The sequence below is a fragment of the Meles meles genome, unplaced genomic scaffold, assembly GCF_922984935.1.
Source record: "Meles meles unplaced genomic scaffold, mMelMel3.1 paternal haplotype, whole genome shotgun sequence".
Lineage (NCBI taxonomy): Eukaryota > Metazoa > Chordata > Mammalia > Carnivora > Mustelidae > Meles > Meles meles.
This window is the reverse complement of record NW_025721134.1, coordinates 515786-532126: the sequence shown is the minus strand read 5'-3', so window position 1 is coordinate 532126 and position 16341 is coordinate 515786.

Below are 16341 nucleotides of genomic sequence, written 5' to 3'. Positions count from 1 at the left end.
TCATACAAGTCTCCAGGAAGCTGCCCAAGATGTCTTTTCTATCCTGGGGTGGATTTACTGAAGAATTTAGTAGCTAATGAAGAATTTGGTTTTGGATTCTTGTCTCTACTCTCTGGAGGACCCAGCAGAAGTTCAAGTACATGAGGACACACACCTGCCTCTCGTGCCAGGCAGTGACGGCATGGATGTGGCGTAGACTCTGTGAATGTCAGTGGCCTGGGGACCGATCAGACTGGAGTGTGTCTGGAGGAAGAATGCTGAGTGGTCAAAAAAGAAAAAAGAGATAGAAAAAAAGAAAGGGAAAAAGATTGTCCCTAAATGAATTTAAAAAGTACTAGAAGCAGTCTGAGATATTTATACTTCAAGACATGTGTTTGTTGGCAGGGATGGTTGTGTGGGGGAAGTGCGGAGCATAATCACCATCTACCAACATTTTAAAAACTGCTGTGTGGAGTGGGAATTAGAATTCTTCTGTTCATCATCAAATGAGTGGAGGTTAGAAAAAGCAAGTTTTGGCTCAAGAAATCTAAGTGTGAAATGGCTTATGTGAGATAAGGTGCTCCCTTTCTCATTTCGTAGGCTCAAAAACTTGAGGGAAAAGGGTACTACAGAGGATTGCCACATTGGATTGGGGGATTGGGCAAAATGATTTTTAAGGATCCTTCCAATTCTAATGTCTTATTTCTATTGAACATGTTGTTCCTTTTTGACTCCGGAAAAAGATTTAGAGTATGAAAATAAGATGAACAGTTCTCATTTTATTGCAGAAAGCATGTTTATTTACATTATCTCAAGTGAACCCTCTAAGATACACATGTGGTAGAGATATTATTATTGTCATTCTGTAGATTAAAAAACCTACAGACTTTTTACAGACTAATGACTTTTTCAAGGTCATCGGAGGAGCTGGGTCCTTGACTTCATAAGGAGTGTTTACAATCTGGTTCTCTGTGAGTAGTTAGACCATCCCTAAGAGGTAGATTCTAATCTTAATTTCATTTCATAGATGAGGAAACCAAGGTATAGAGCACAAGTCGAGGTCACGTACCTGTGAAGTGGCAGAACCAGTGTTTGAACCAGATGGTGTGATTTTATTTCATAGTTCATATTTTTAACCTCTGTGTAGCATGCATTTCTATAATTAGCATAATATCTCAGCTGATGGAATGCTAAAATTGTGAAGTTAAAGAGCAATCAATAATTTGTTTTGCCATCAACCATTCAAATGATCAGAATACAAAATTAACAACTCAAAGTGTGTTTTTTCCACCCCCTGGGACAAACTATGGTATCCTGGAATGTGTATCGAAGGTTAACATGAAAAGTCGGGGGGAGAAAAAAAGACATACCTTCCCAAAGGACCCCAGAAAATCTGGCCCCTCACTCTCAAAAGTGGGTCATGACGCAGTTAGACATCACTTACCTGGCTTGTTCAGCATGGAGATGCTAGGTTAAATGGATTTTGCTAAAACGTGCATCTAATGTTTTGAGCATCCAAACTTCTGTGTGCTTCAGCAGACAGCAAGTAGAGTAAGGGCAGCCTAACATGGTGGCTGAGAGGCCATGCATTGTATGTTCTGAATGACCCCAGACTTCTGGCTGCTTCTTTTTTTGCTGTGCCTTTTCCTACTCACCTGATAGCTTATTAAAATGCTTTGGGTGCCTTGGCCCAACAAGAAGTGCCCCCAGCTTGCTGTGTTCCTTTAGCTTGTGCTCTGTTTTCCACAGATCTTGCTTTCTCTTCCTATGTCTACTGTCCACTCCCCCACCGCCAGCTTTCCTCTAACCTGCTGGGATCTGTTGGCTCCTTGATTAGTAACAGAAAGTAAAACTGGAAATTTTTAGGGAGAGGAGTTTGGTGTTTCTGTAAAACTGAGTCTAATAGCCTTTGTGCTTAAGAAAGGAATGCCAGGGGCACCTGGGTGGCTCAGTGGGTTAAATCCTCTGCCTTCGGCTCAGGTCATGATCCCCGGGTTCTGGGATCGAGCCCCGCATCACCTCCTCTCTCTCTGCCTGCCTCTCTGCCTACTTGTGATCTCTGTCTGTCAAATAAATAAATAAAATCTTTTAAAAAAAAAAGATAGGAATGCCATAGATGTGTAGAGAAAAGAGTCTCCAGTATGGTAGCCACGGGAGCCCTGTGGCAATTCACATTTCAGCTAATTAAAAGAAAACATCCGGTTTCTCAGCCCTACTAGCCACATTTCCAGGGCTCAGTCATGTCCTGTGGCTAGTGGCTGGAGTAGGAGAGCTGGTGGATAGCACAGATAGAGATCATTTCCGTCATCACCAAAAGTCCTCTTGGCACTCGTTGTTCAAGCACCTGTGCCATTGAGGCTTAAGGATAAATGGAAGCAGACAGACATGGGTTCCCTGTTGGCTATTTTGTAGTTGAGAAAGGTGTTTACTGGCTCCCAATCTCCTCATCTGCAAAATGGAAATAATAAATCATTACATCACAGGGCCGGTCTGAAGATTAACTACAGTGTCTTGTAAAACAGCTCTTGGCTTGCAGTACTGGGGTCCAGGGAAATTCATTTCTGGAAGTTACCCATTGTATGTGGCGTCCAGTCTGATAAGGCCAGTTTGTGAGGCCGAGGTTTGCAGAGCCTGCTTCCACAGAAATCATCCCCCTCGGTACTGAGTCATAATGCAGGAGTTAACATGCATATTAGTTACTATTTGCTCCTCAGATGCGCAGAATGGCAAACATAACCTTTTTTTTTTTTTTTTTAAGATTTTATTTATTTATTTGAGAGAGAGAGAGAGCATGAGAGGGGTGACTTCAGAGGGAGAAGCGGACTCCCCACTGAGCAGGGAGCCTGATATGGGACTCATCCCTGGACTCTGGGATTGTGATCTGAGCCTAACGCAGTTGCTCAACCAGCTGAGCCACCCAGGTGCCCCAAATACAACGAATTTTTAAGGAGTAAATGCTTTTTAAGAAGAGTATGTAAAATACTTCACATCTATTAGGAAGCTTTTTTGTAATCTATTATTTTTTAAAGATTTTATTTGTATGAGAGAGAGAGAGCAGGAGCCAGGGGGGTGGAGGGGCAAAGGGATGGGGAGAAGCAGATTCCCACTGAGCAGGGAGCCCTACTATGTGCAGCTCCATCCCAGGACCCTGAGATCATGACCTGAGCCTAAGGCAGCTGCTTAAACAACTGAGCCACCCAGGTGTCCCATTTTTTGTAATCTAAAGACCACATTTCCCAAGCCACCTTCCAAGGAAAATTAGACCCATAATGGCTTTCTTTTATCATGTTAGGTTTGGGAAACCCTGCATTTCCTCTTTCCTTTGAATTTCCTCTTGGAGATTCACAATGTGCAGGTTAAAGGCTCTGAGAAGTCCTGCCAGAAAGCAATTATGTTTAACATTTTTTAACTCAGTGTTTTGAGTTTTCATGGATGTGGCACTCCTCCCTATTCTTATAGAACACTTATTAAATAGTTTGTACAGAAGCCATTTTAAAACATATCCTGCTCTAAGGCCTTGTCAACCACTGTTTTCCAGAGGCATCTGTAGGAAGGCTTGAAAAGCATTTCCTTCTGCACTAACCCCTAATTCTAATGTAACAAAAGGGATGTGGTGCCCACAGCTCACTCTCTTTCGCAGTTCCTTAAGGAAAGGATAAATCTGAAGCTAGTTCAGGACCTGAAAGTAAGCTACTTTGTCAAGGTTTAAGGTTCAATAAACCGCAATTGAGATCTCTTGTATTTCAGACAAAACTGCAAAGGCTGGTTTTGTTCTTGGAGATGAGAGACTAATGGAACCGTGCTTCCATCGGATGACCAGCAGGTTTCCAAGACCTCTGTCCTCAGCAGTCTGTCCTTGCAGTGTCCTGCCCATCGGGTCTGATGGCGGTCTTAGAGAAAAAGGGAGATGTGATTCAGCCAGTGTCAGTGAAGGGATTGCTTTGAATAAAGCTGAACCTGCATTGGCTCTGCTAATGTGATAAGATCTAAGAGAATGGTCTCATCGTTGTTCTCTCCCTGCACCACGTGACAAAGCCTGACAGAGAGCCTGCTCATACATGCCGCTCACAAGGTGGTGGGATGCTGGGAACTTTAGTCTAGCAGGGAAGGATAATGAGCACATTCTCGAATCAAATTTCTGGATCCTGTGCCTATCTGTCTGGATGGATGTCATCTCTCTCGCTCTTTTCAGTCATCTATCTCAGGGGTCAGCAAAAAAAGGAACCAGCTAATAAATATCTGTGGCCTGGCAGGCCCTTTGGTCTCTTCTGCAACAACTCAGATCTGGTGTCATAGCTCAAAAGCAGCCAGAGACAAGACAGAAATGACTGTGTTCCAGTAAAAGTTGCTAAAACAGGTGGTGGGCTGCATGGGGCCCACGAGAGGTGAGTCTGCTCACCTCTCATCTATCTCTTTGGTTATCAGTGTAAGCACCAGTTTTGGCTGTTTCTATAATGCTTGCCTGAATCAGATGGTGTGTGTGTGTGTATTCATCTACCTTTAAAAATAATTTGAGGGGTCCATGGGTGGCTCAGTGGGTAAAGCCTCTGCCTTTGCTCAGGTCATGATCTCGGTGTCCTGGGATCAAGCCCCACATCAGGCTCTCTGCTTGGCAGGGAGCCTGCTTTCCTCTCTCTCTCTCTGCCTGCCTCTTTGCCTACTTGTGATCTCTCTCCCTGTCAAATAAATAAATAAAATCTTTATTAAAAAATGCTTTGAATGCATGGCTAGATGCAGGCTTCAGACATCTTCTGTGAAGTTATTTCTATCTGCGAGTGTCGAGACCCAGGTGTCACATATGTATGTGATGTCTTACATCTCTCTTTGTTTCCCACAGCATCTCTTTGCACATAGTATCTGTTTAGTATATGTTGGTTGCTAGGTAAGCAAATGAACTATGAAATACATAGGACTAGTGCTCTTAGAGATTCAAGTGTAACTGTGTCTACAGAAGCATTAGTTAATTGATATTTTTAGTTTGCCTTCCAGGTGCCAAGCAGGGAACTAGATCTGGAAGATTCGGCCATTAGCAACAGGACTTGGCAGCTCTTCTTGGTGTACTCACACAGGATAGAGTCTGTAATAAACACTTGTGAGTTACCATACTCACATACTCATTAGTGTCACAGCCTTCCAGAAAACTCTGTCATGAAGATGCAGCAGATGCTTTGGTGACAGCCTCTTCTTTGTCCATACCTCTGAGTGTATTCTGTGTCCCTCTTGCCTCTTAGAGTGTCCCCAGGGCCATGCATTGTGCTGGGCTACTAAATCCTTATGAATGAATGAATATTTCTGGAGCCCAAAACATAGAGCTAGTGTGTTATTCTAGAATGAGCTTTAGTTGTGGGCAGGGCGGCTGGGTTAAACAGCAGCTCTGGGCACAGGCTGGCTATGATATGGATCAGTTGGGCTTCTCCTGGGCAGCAGAAGAAAAGGCATGGTCGGGGCGCTTGAGTGGCTCAGTCAGTTAAACGTCTGCCTTCGGTTCAGGTCATGATCCCAGGGTCCTGGGACTGAGTCCACAATGAGCTCCCTGCTTAGCGGGGAGTCTGCTTTTCCCTCTCCCAGTCCCCTGCTTGTGTTCCCTCTCTAGCTGTCTCTATCTCTGTCAAATAGGTAGATAGATAGATAGATAGATAAAAAGAAAAAGCATGATCACTGGGAACAAGATTGAAAGACTTCAACTATTTATGACAAATGATTATATGGGTCCTTTGGGGCTGAGAGCATGCCAGACAAATGGTCGTGTTAGCCATAGGGCGTGCAGACCTAGAAAGAAACACAGCCACTGTGGGAGGAGGAAGGTTGGGAATTTGGAGATCCTCAAAGCAGATTTCCTCCATGCTGTCAGCTGGGACCATAAGTAAGGGTAAAATTTGTAACAAACAAATATTGGAAGAAGAGAGAAATAGCAAAAGAAAAAGAAGAAAAAAACAACAAACCTAAACCACAAAATAAAAATGCTGAAATCATGACAGGCTGACAAAATGAACTTAAAAAGGACCAAAGCTGGCTTTCTTTTTGGTTTCTCCTTGATTTCTCCTTGTCTTGTTCCGGGAGAAAGCTGAAATCGTCTCAGCCGGTCCCTTCCACCGGGAGGATTTGAGACCAGGAGTAGCTTTATATAGGAGGAGAAAACTGTTACCTGCCAGGGCTCTGATTAGTCACAGCCCGGGGAGGAGGTCAGGGACCCTGGCCTGCAGTATTTTCCACTCCCGAATTCAGGAGCTCCCGGTGATCTTCATATCAGTAGACTAGTCGCAGTTATTTTGGTGTCTGACTAGAGCTGATAGAATTGAAATGAGTACCTTTTGCAAAATAATTTTTAGCGGGGTTGTCTCACCTAGGCTCTGGAGTATCCCTGTGAGGGTAGGTGTTACTATCTCCATTCCTGGCAGAAATGGAGGCCCCAGTTAGATGATTTGCCTAAGGCCACACAGCTAATGAGCAACAGAGATAAAGGCTGAATCCCATCAGGTCTTCTGATTCAAACTCTGTATCCTTTTCACCAGGATGGGCTTCAGAAGGAATGTTAGGGTCTATTTAAAAGGGCCGCTTAGGGCCAAAGCCCTCATTGTCCATCATAAGCCCACCAGCAGGTGCAGTACTGACTTTCTCAAGAAAATTTGGTATGTGTGAAGAGCACCACAGCAGTACTGGGGGCCAAAGTTAGCAGTGTTGGTTTTGGGGTTCACACTCTGGCCCTCTTTTGAAAGCTCTGTGGCTTGGAGCAAATTAGTTAACACATTTGCTTCCTTATCACTTGCTGAGGCAGGCATGAGTTAATATATGTAAGGGACTGGTAGGTCTTCTGGAATTGGCTTTATTTTTGTTGCTGCTATGATGCTGGTTTATGTTAGGGCATCTAGGTAGCCAGATGACGGTGTCAAGGGAAGTATAGAGCTTTTTACCCACTGCACATTTCATTTGGGGGGAAACAATTTGGGTATAGTTGATTTAGGGAGAACTCTTGGTCTGGATGTTATCTAAGTGTATGCTCTATAGTTGCTTGCTCCTTCCCTCTTTCCTTGTTTCCTTTTCTCCCATCCTCCTTTCCTTCCTCCCCCATCCTTCATTTTTTGTTGTTGTTGTTGTTGTTGAGTTGAGGCTAGAAGGGTAAGAGGATCAAAGAAACAGGATAAGAGCTTGTCATCTATGTAATGAGGTCGGAATGGCATTCCCCCCAGAAGAATATTGCGGTAGAGACCGGGCAGCATGAACTATGGTGTGTTTCCTACCAAAGTTGCACCCACGTAGGTCCAAAGTGCCCTGGCGTTAACTGCTCTCCAGTGAGCTGGGGTGGCGGTGGGTGGAGGGATTTGAACTGGTAGTGGTAGGTGGGGGCCAGAAGAGGGAATGCCTTGTGTTCCATCCTGGAGAGTGTTGACTTTATGTTGAAAGTCATGAGGAACCTTTGGAACCTTATGAACTAGAGAATTAATTGATCGACTGGCTTCTTGAAATCAGTCTAGAGTAGAGGGTGTGATGGGCAGATGGAAATTGACAAGAAAGGAGGCAGGGAAGTGGGCTAGGAGATTAGGAGAGAGATCATTAGGACCAGAGCCAAGGCAGCGACGACAGGAATGTGAATGGAAGATGTGGGTTTGAGGGTACGTAGAACAAGGCTCCAGCCATGTCTTGGTGGTGGAACAGGACAGAGGGTTGACGCATGAATCGATAGTTACCCTGGTGGTGTGAAAGAGAATGTCTCTGAATGTTTTCCTAAAAGAATGACATAAAAAGGAGACAGGCACAGCGGGAACGACTTCAAGGGCCCCAAATAAAAGAAAAAGCAATACAGATCCCGGGGCATGTTTTCAGATCATGGTGTTGAGGATTCCAAGTGGGTAAGAGGAGGAGATGTTTGTGAGAGGGAGCTGTGTTCAGTGAAGACGGGAGATTTGGGGTCATGGAGAAGAGAAGTGCTAAAGTTACGAGGGATAAAGAAGAAGAGAAAGAAAACTGGGCAAAGAAATCCAGAAGGGGGAATGAGCTGTGAGAGTAGGAAGTCAAGCTCACCTCCAAAAGGGCTGCCTTTGTCTGAAGTGCACAGACAGGGAAAGAAAGGGGAGGGAAGAGGCTTTCAGAGAAGGGGGTGGCAGCAGAAAGGAGAGTCAGTGGAGATAACAGGCCAGCCGTAGGTGGGACATGAGATTCAGAAGGTGGAGAGACACAGGCAAGGGGAGGGAGCATTGAGCTGGGCATAAAGCTGGCGCACGGTCAAAGGGAGCCAGAGAAAGAAGAAGGGGGTACAAAGGAGCCTTGAAGAGTTCAATGAGGTCACTTCAATATGGGACAGAACGGCCCACACAAGGACAGGGAAGCACAAATAGCTTGAAATGCCAAAGGCCTGTGGGGCTCTGGCAGAGGGGAAGCTAGTTATAATTTTAGCCCAAGGAACAAGGCTGTCTAGGATGATGGAAATGTTCTGGGTGAATAGGGACTGCGAGGTCTGGTCAGGAGCAGCAGAATCCTATATAAGGACTGGCTGCTTGTTTAACAGACATAGGATGGATATGGATGTGTGAAAGGAAATCTTTGTTGAAAGATATATGATCTTAAGTTGTATTTATTCGGGAGGGGAAATAACCACATTTCTGGATGCCCATGTCCCACAGGAGAAATGTGTCAGGGAGAAGGTCTGCCAGGATACAAGGCCTTAACTGCGTGAGGGAGAAGGGGGAGCACTGGGAGGGGGTTCCAGCAGCTCATAAATATGCTGGCAGAGGAGAGGAAGGAAATCTCCGCAGCACTGTTTGAGAATCTGTGTATGACTTGAGAAGGGCAGGGGCGAATAGAGCGGAGAGATCATGGGCTTAGTCGAGGACGCCTAATTTCAAATTGGTTTTTTATCTAGTGAAGTGACCTGGTGTCAGGAATTTGACCTCTGACCCTTAGTTTCCTCAAAGCTTTACAGTGTTTCTATGGTGATTAGAAGAGAGAAGACCTGTGTGTGTGTGTGTGTGTGTGTGTGTGTGTGTGTGTGTGTCAGCAGCGGACGGTGTGATTTCACAGTAGTACATTTTATCACTAAATGTAGAAGTTATGAAGTTCAAAGTCAAAGATGGAACAGTGAGAATTTCCTTGTACCTTTTATTTATTTTTTATTTTTTAAAGATTTTATTTATTTATTTGAGAGACAGAGAGAGATCACGAGCAGAGGGCAGAGTTAGAGGGAAAAGCAGGGAGCCCAATGTGGGTTTTGATTCTAGGACCCTGGGATCATGACCTGAACCAAAGGCAGTGGCTTAATGACTGAGGCACCCAGGCGCCCCTATTTATTTATTTTTAAGATTTTGTTTATTTATTTGACAGAGAGAGGGGGGCAGGCAGAAGGAGAGGGAGAAGCAGTCTTCTTGCTGAGCAGGGAGCCTGATACGGGACTCCATCCCAGGACTCGGATCACAACCTGAGCTCAAGGCAGACAGTTAACCGACTGAGGCACCCAGGTGCCCTCCTTGTACATTTCAGATAAGAGAGAATTCTGACACTAGTGCCAACACTGCCACCCCCCACTCCTCCTCCTTGATGCCATCCCCCAGCCCCAAGCCGCTGCTTTCCACCTGGCATCTCGTCCTCATAATGATTTACAGAGGTGGGTGGTATTGCTTGGAGAGGTTAAGTGACTTGCCCTAGTCTCTTTCCTGCTAAGTGGAGGAGCCAGAGTCAAACTTTTGGCAAAACCAAACTTTATTCTGGACCTTACCATGGGGTCAGGGGAGTGGAGAGCTGGATAATACCTTCAGAAGTAGACTGATCCTGCTGATTCCACTGCCAAAATCCCTGCGAGCATGTCTGCATGAGCCTCCCTGCCCTTCCCTGACCCCAAGCCAGGCCCATGGGAAATTGCACTTGGTGTCTTGGAGCAATACAGCCAGAAGGCAGCCCACACAGGTGCTCATGAACTAAGAGAATGCAGGATCCTTTCACAGCTGGATTCTGCCTGAGCTTCAGCTTCTAGGAGGTAAAAAGGGATGCCACTAGTGGCTAGTTTTTGGTTTTCCCTCTTCATTTGAGAACTCAGGTGTGAAGATCATGCTCAGCTATGAAACAGCAAAAGAAAAATACAGATTTAAAAAGAGAAGGTGAAAAAGAATGGGCCGGCCATGATGGAGAGGGGAAGGAGCACTGGTAGGAGCAAGGACCCAACCGAATACAGTGACCTCTGGCCACTCATGGGGTCTTTGAAGGCTCGTGGTGTTCACCCACAGAGTGAAACTGTGCATCCATTCACTGGTCATTAGGGTCCTTTCCAGGTCTCACAGGCTCTGTTGCGGATAGTGAGTATAGCACCCATGTTCCTTCCTTTCAGTCTCTGCCTCTTTGTTACCAATATTCCAGAGCTGTCCTTAGGTTCCTGTAGACACTAGTAAAGCCGATAGGAATTCTGTCCCCTCCTTCTTATGGAAATAAACTGCACAGGCCCCTTCTTTCAGGGGGCCGAAGTGGTGGAGAGTAAACAAACTGACATTGTTGTCCTTTGGTATCATTATGTCTGTCTGACCCCCTAGCTTGGGAGCTTTTGGATGGGTGAGGACCGTGCCTTATTTATCTTCCAATCTTCAATGTCAAATAGTGCCCTTTACTTGTCCGGTCAAAGAGTGAGTAAATGGATGAATGGCATTCGTACCATTTACAGAGTGCTTCGGGCTAAGTAAGGACTCCACATCCATGACCTTGTGGAAGCCCCATAAGGACCCAGTGAGATAGGAGCTCCCTGCTCCCATGTTATAGTGTGTTTGCAGACACTGGCCCGCTCAGTCACTCCCCCAAGGCCCCATAGCTAGGGAGGGGGGCACAGACACGTGGGATCAAAACCTTGGCTCTTGTGAACTCTGTCACCTGTGTTCTGAACTCACTGGAATGTGAATCTCTTAAGAGGTGACCAAGGACCCAAGGGAAGTGATCCGTGAACCATCCGTTCCTTTGGAAGCAAAGTGAAATCAGCAGTGAAATGAGGCACCATTTGGGTGCATTAGGTAGTCTCCATGGCACCGGCCATGTTGGGGACAACAGTTAATGGGAAACCCTGCCAGATGGCTACAGTTACCTTGCACTTTGCTCTAGCCCAGTAACTTTTTAGCCCCTTCTCTTTCTAGTCCCCTGCCTGCAAGCCTGAATCCCACCCTCATCAAGATATTTACTCTTTTCTCTGAGGGCCTCATGCTGTCTCTTGCCTCTGGATTCCGTACCTGCAGAAGTGTAATTACAGGTCTTGGTCTCTGACTCCAATGTGGCTGAGTCTCCTTGAAGACGGGGGGTTCCATCTAATTTACCTCCATGCCACTGAGACCTGGCCAGGGGCCAGCCCGTGCTAGTTGCTAAGTAAATGTTTGTTGAGTGGATGCATTACAGATGATCCGAAGGGTGATTTCCTAAATGCCCCAAACCTGCACACTCAAATGGCATATGAAGCTATTTCTGCCACATGTCTGGTTTTATCCAGGCTGAGCCATGCCTCTGACAGTGCAGCTTTCTGAAATATCAAAGAACTGAAGGGACCTAGCCCAAATCCAAGGAAGAATTTTATGTGGAACATCTGGACTCAAGACCGTCTCTTTTTTCCCTTTTCAAAACGTAGTAACTTATTTTATTTGTGTTGATCCCCGATGTTTTGATAACAGCTAATCCATCAGTTCTTCCGAGGTCAGTAGGAGTCCACAGAGGGCTTCAGCCGCCTTGAGAAGGGTGTCCTGTCGCCACTGCTTATCCCAGGCAGATCCCATTTTCTGTGCTGCTCCTCATGGAAGATCTCAGCAGGGGCGTATCACATATTTTTCTAACACCTCCCTTCTCAAAGGGCAGGTCATAGGGTGAGGGCAGGGCTTATTTCGTTGCTAACGTGATTTATAAACATCCCACACATACATCTTTCCTGATCTCACATTATTATTTTTTTTAACTAAAAATTTAACTGTGGTAAAATGCGTATGCCATGAAAGTTACCACCTTAACTATTTTTGAGTGTTGGATATATTCATGTTGTTGTGCAACCTATCTCTAGAACTTTCTCTCTTGCAAACTGGAACTCTGTGCCCATGAAATACCTCCGCATTTCTCACTCCCCCAAGTCATTGGCAACCGCCATTTGAGTTTTTTGTTTTGATGACTGACTGCTTTAGATGGCCTTGTGTAAATGTAATCTTACAGTATTTACTTTTTGGAGACTGGCTTATTTCACTTTAGCCTGTGTCCCCAAGTTTCATCTGTGGTGTAGCAGATGTCATAATTCATTTCCTTTTTAAGGCTGAATTTTACACCATTATATGCATACACCACATTTGCTTCTCCATTCATCTGTTGGGCATTGGGTTGCTTCTACCTCGTATGTTTGCTGTCTATCTGTCTTCTTTGGAGAAATGTCTTTTCAAGTCCTCTGCCCACTATTATTTATTATTATTTTTATATATTATATATTATATATTTATTATTTATTATTTTTTTTTATTTTTTAAATATTTTATTTATTTGACAGACAGAGATCACATGTAGGCAGAGAGGCAGGCAGAGAGAGAGGGGGAAGCAGGCTCTGCTCAGCAGAGAGCCTGATGTGGGGCTCGATCCCAGGACCCCAAGATCATAACCTGAGCCGAAGGCAGAGGCTTTAATCCACTGAGCCACCCAGGTGCCCCATCTCTGCCCACTTTTCATTGGATTATTTTTTTTTTTTTTGTAGTTGGATTGCATTTTGCATTGGATATTTGTTTTTTGTAGTTGAGTTGTAAAATTTCTTTATCTATTCTGGATATTATACCCCTTTATCAGATACATGATTTGCAAATATTTTCTCCCATGCCTTTTTACCTTGTGATGGTGGCCTTTGATTCAAAGAAGTTTCAACTTTTGATGTAGACTAATTTATCTATTTTCACTTTTGTTGCCTGTGCTTTGGGCATCGTGTCCAAGAACCCATTCGTGGCAAATCCAATGTCATGAAGATTTTCCTCTGTGTTTTCTTCTGAGTTCTCTCTTTTTTTTTAAGATTTTATTTATTTGTTTGTCAGAGAGAGAGCGCGCGAGCACACGCACAACAGGCAGAGGCAGATAGAGAAGCAGGCTCCCTGCCGAGCAAGGAGCCCCATGTGGGACTCATGACCTGAGCTGAAGGCAGCAGCTTAACTGACTGAGGCACCCAGGCATCCCCATTTTGGGGGTTTTATAGTTTTTAGGTTTTACAGTTAGGTCTCTGATCCATTTTGAGATGATTTTTTATATAATAGAAGGTAATGGTCTAACCTCATTCTTCTGTGTGTGGATATCCAGTTTTCTTAACACTGTCTGTCAGAGAGACTGTCTTTTCCCCATTGAATGCTCTTGTCACTCTTGTCTCAAATCAATTGACTTTCTCCACAAGAGTTTACTTTTGGGCTTTCTATTGTACATTTCTGGTCTGTAGGTTTATCTTTGCACCAGTCCCACACTGCTTGGTTTACACTTACTGATCTTTATTCTCCGAATAACATGGGGTTCCAAATGCAAGTGCCAGTGAAGCCATGACACGTTGAGGTTCAAAGGTGGGACAATGACATCTCCGGGTCTCCTGGCCAGTAATTTGCAGAGCTGGGCCTTTGAACTCTTCACTCTGCTACAAAGCCTGTTGCATCGTGGGCCAAGATACTCCACCATCAGGATTAGAGGACCAGACTTGAATAAGCTTTTCTTCATAGAAGAATCATTGCTGTTGGAAGGGAAAAAAGAACTAGTATGTGTTATGACCTCTAAATACATTTTTGACAATTAATGACTTTATAACTGTTCAGTAACTGCAGCTCTTTCAGAACCTTGATTCCATGTATTCCGCATTCCTCCCTCTGACCAGCAGCTCACTCTCTGTAATACACGTTAGTCAATACTACAGTTTCTAATGTTCCGGTACATCTTTAATATTACCGTCTGCCCCCCAGCTGTGGCATTCTTTACCCTCTCCACCTTCCTCTACTTATATTTTTCCCATAGCACTCATAGCCTCTAACAGACTGAACACTGGCTTCTTTTTTTTAATGTTTCTTGTTTTTGTCTGCCCCTGCCCACTGGAATGTTTACTCCCTGAAGCAGGGCTTTTCCTTTTGTTCACTGATGTATACAGTGTGTGTGTGTGTGTGTGTGTGTGTGTGTGTGTGTGTGCGTGAGTGCTCGGTAGATAGCATAATGACCTCCAGAGGTTCCCGTGTCTTAATTCTCAGACCTCTGGATCCATTACCTCCTGTGGCCAAAGAACTCTGCAGAAAGGATTGAGGTTAAGGACCCTGAGATGTGGAATTATCCTAGATTATCAAGGTGGGCTCAGTCTAATCACCCAAGTCCTTAAAAGCTGAGACCCCTTCTAGGCTGCAGAGAGCCAGAGAGGTGGCACCATGAGAAGGACCCAACCTCCATGTTGCTGGCTTTATATCCGAAGGGGCCACAGTCCATCGGTGGGTGTTTTGATCTGTTTTTTCCAAGGTAGCCATGGAAGGGAAGAGAGAGCTTTTTTATTTTTTTTTTCTCGTAGAGAAGATGAGCCAAAAAGCATAGTGTATATTCATCTTCAAGGTCTCATGTATAAGTAGAAAGATTCTTGAGGATATTATCATATTATTACGAGATAATCTCCTACACATACCATGCATGTTCGAACTCTGAAAGCAAAATGATATTTTTGTTTGGGCTCTTCAGTCTTGATAGAAAGAAAAAAAAAAGAAAACAGGAACTTAGATGTATTTTCTTCAAGGCAAGGTCTGTGAAAATCCTGTTATGGAGCTTGGGTGCCAAAGCATGCTGTGTGAAGTCAGCCGGAGGTCATTACTATTTTTATGAGGTGATTATATTATAACTATGAGTTGGGCTTCAATCATAAGCATATCCTTTATGTGTGTTTCTGAACATTCTGTCCCCGAGTGCCAAATTCCACATTGGAATATTGATTGTCTGATGCCTGAGTTACAGCCTTCCTCAAATCTTGAATTAGGCCTCAGGGTTCATGTGTCTTTCTGGAGATAAGTTCTTCTTGTAAGTGGGAGATGTGAGGTCTTAAACAGTGGGCCCCACAAGGTGGGAAACCAAAGGCACACTCAAGTACCATTTTCTCCCAGGTGAAATAGGAGGTATTAAACACACCATTTTATGGCATAAATAGAGAAATTGTCATAATTTGTAAGTGTCCCTGAATTTCCTCTCGAGTAAAGCAAACATTAATGTATTCCTGCAAATGTTTATTATTTTCATGCAAATCTAAATGAATAGTTTTTCTTCCATTCTTTAGATTTTTTTCCCCCATTTAACCATAGGCTTCTAAATTTCCCTATTCTATAAATAGCCCTGATTTTTAAAGTGTCGCCATATTATTTTTAGATTGTTCAAACACGCCTTAATAAGGACTTCTCAGTTTCAGTACCTTTGAGATTGTATGCGTTGTAGGAGGGCTAGCTGCATCCCTGGCTTCTACCTGGTAGGCTCCTGAAGCCACCAATTGTAGCATCCTCTAATGTCTTCAGTTGTTATCCCCCGTGGGGGGTCAAAGAGACCCTAATTGAGAATCACTGCCTTCACATGTGTTCAGTCAAGGTCCTTCAGCATTCTAAATACAGAGGGAAGTGAGTCTCGGAGTGTTTAAACCAAAAGGCAACGGCAAATGTCAGTGTGACAGATGCTTGTTCACATAATGACTTCCCCTCTAGGATGTCAGGGGAAGGCAGGGCTGTTAGGTGTTTGCATCCCTGTGACGTGGGACTGCTAGTCCGCTCAGGGGCCCCCAGTAAGTGTTTGTTGGATGCATAAGAGGAACCAATTACCTGTCAGTAAATGTGTATTCAGCTTCCATAAATGTATGCTTTTATGTATTTATGTATGTGTGTTGGTAAGTATTATGTACGTATGTATGTTTTCCCATAAAAATACTTACCTGAGGGGACGCCTGGGTGGCTCAGTTGGTTAGAAGATTGCCTTCAGCTCAGGTCATGATCCCGGAGTTCCTGGAACGAGTCCCGCATCGGGCTCCCAGCTCCATGGGGAGTCTGCTTCTCCCTCTGACCTTCTTCTCGCTCATGCTCTCTCTCACTGTCTCTCTCAAACAAATAAATAAAATCTTTAAAAAAAAAATACTTACCTGAGAATCTTTGTTACATTCTTTTCTACTTCCGCATCTCAACAGTGGGCACATAGCTGAGCTTTCAGTAGGCGGAGGTCGGCTTGCTTCCTGGACGTAAAGCATGAATTGAAATGGTGAACTGAGAGGACGTCATGGGCCCACGCCATCACAGATGCAATTTGGGGGTGATGACAGCATCTGCTGTTGGTCATGGGATCCTCCCCCATCGGGCACCCTGAAAGGCCTGCTTAGGGTTGCCTCCTTTGAAGTTCACATTGGATACACGGCGGGGTGTG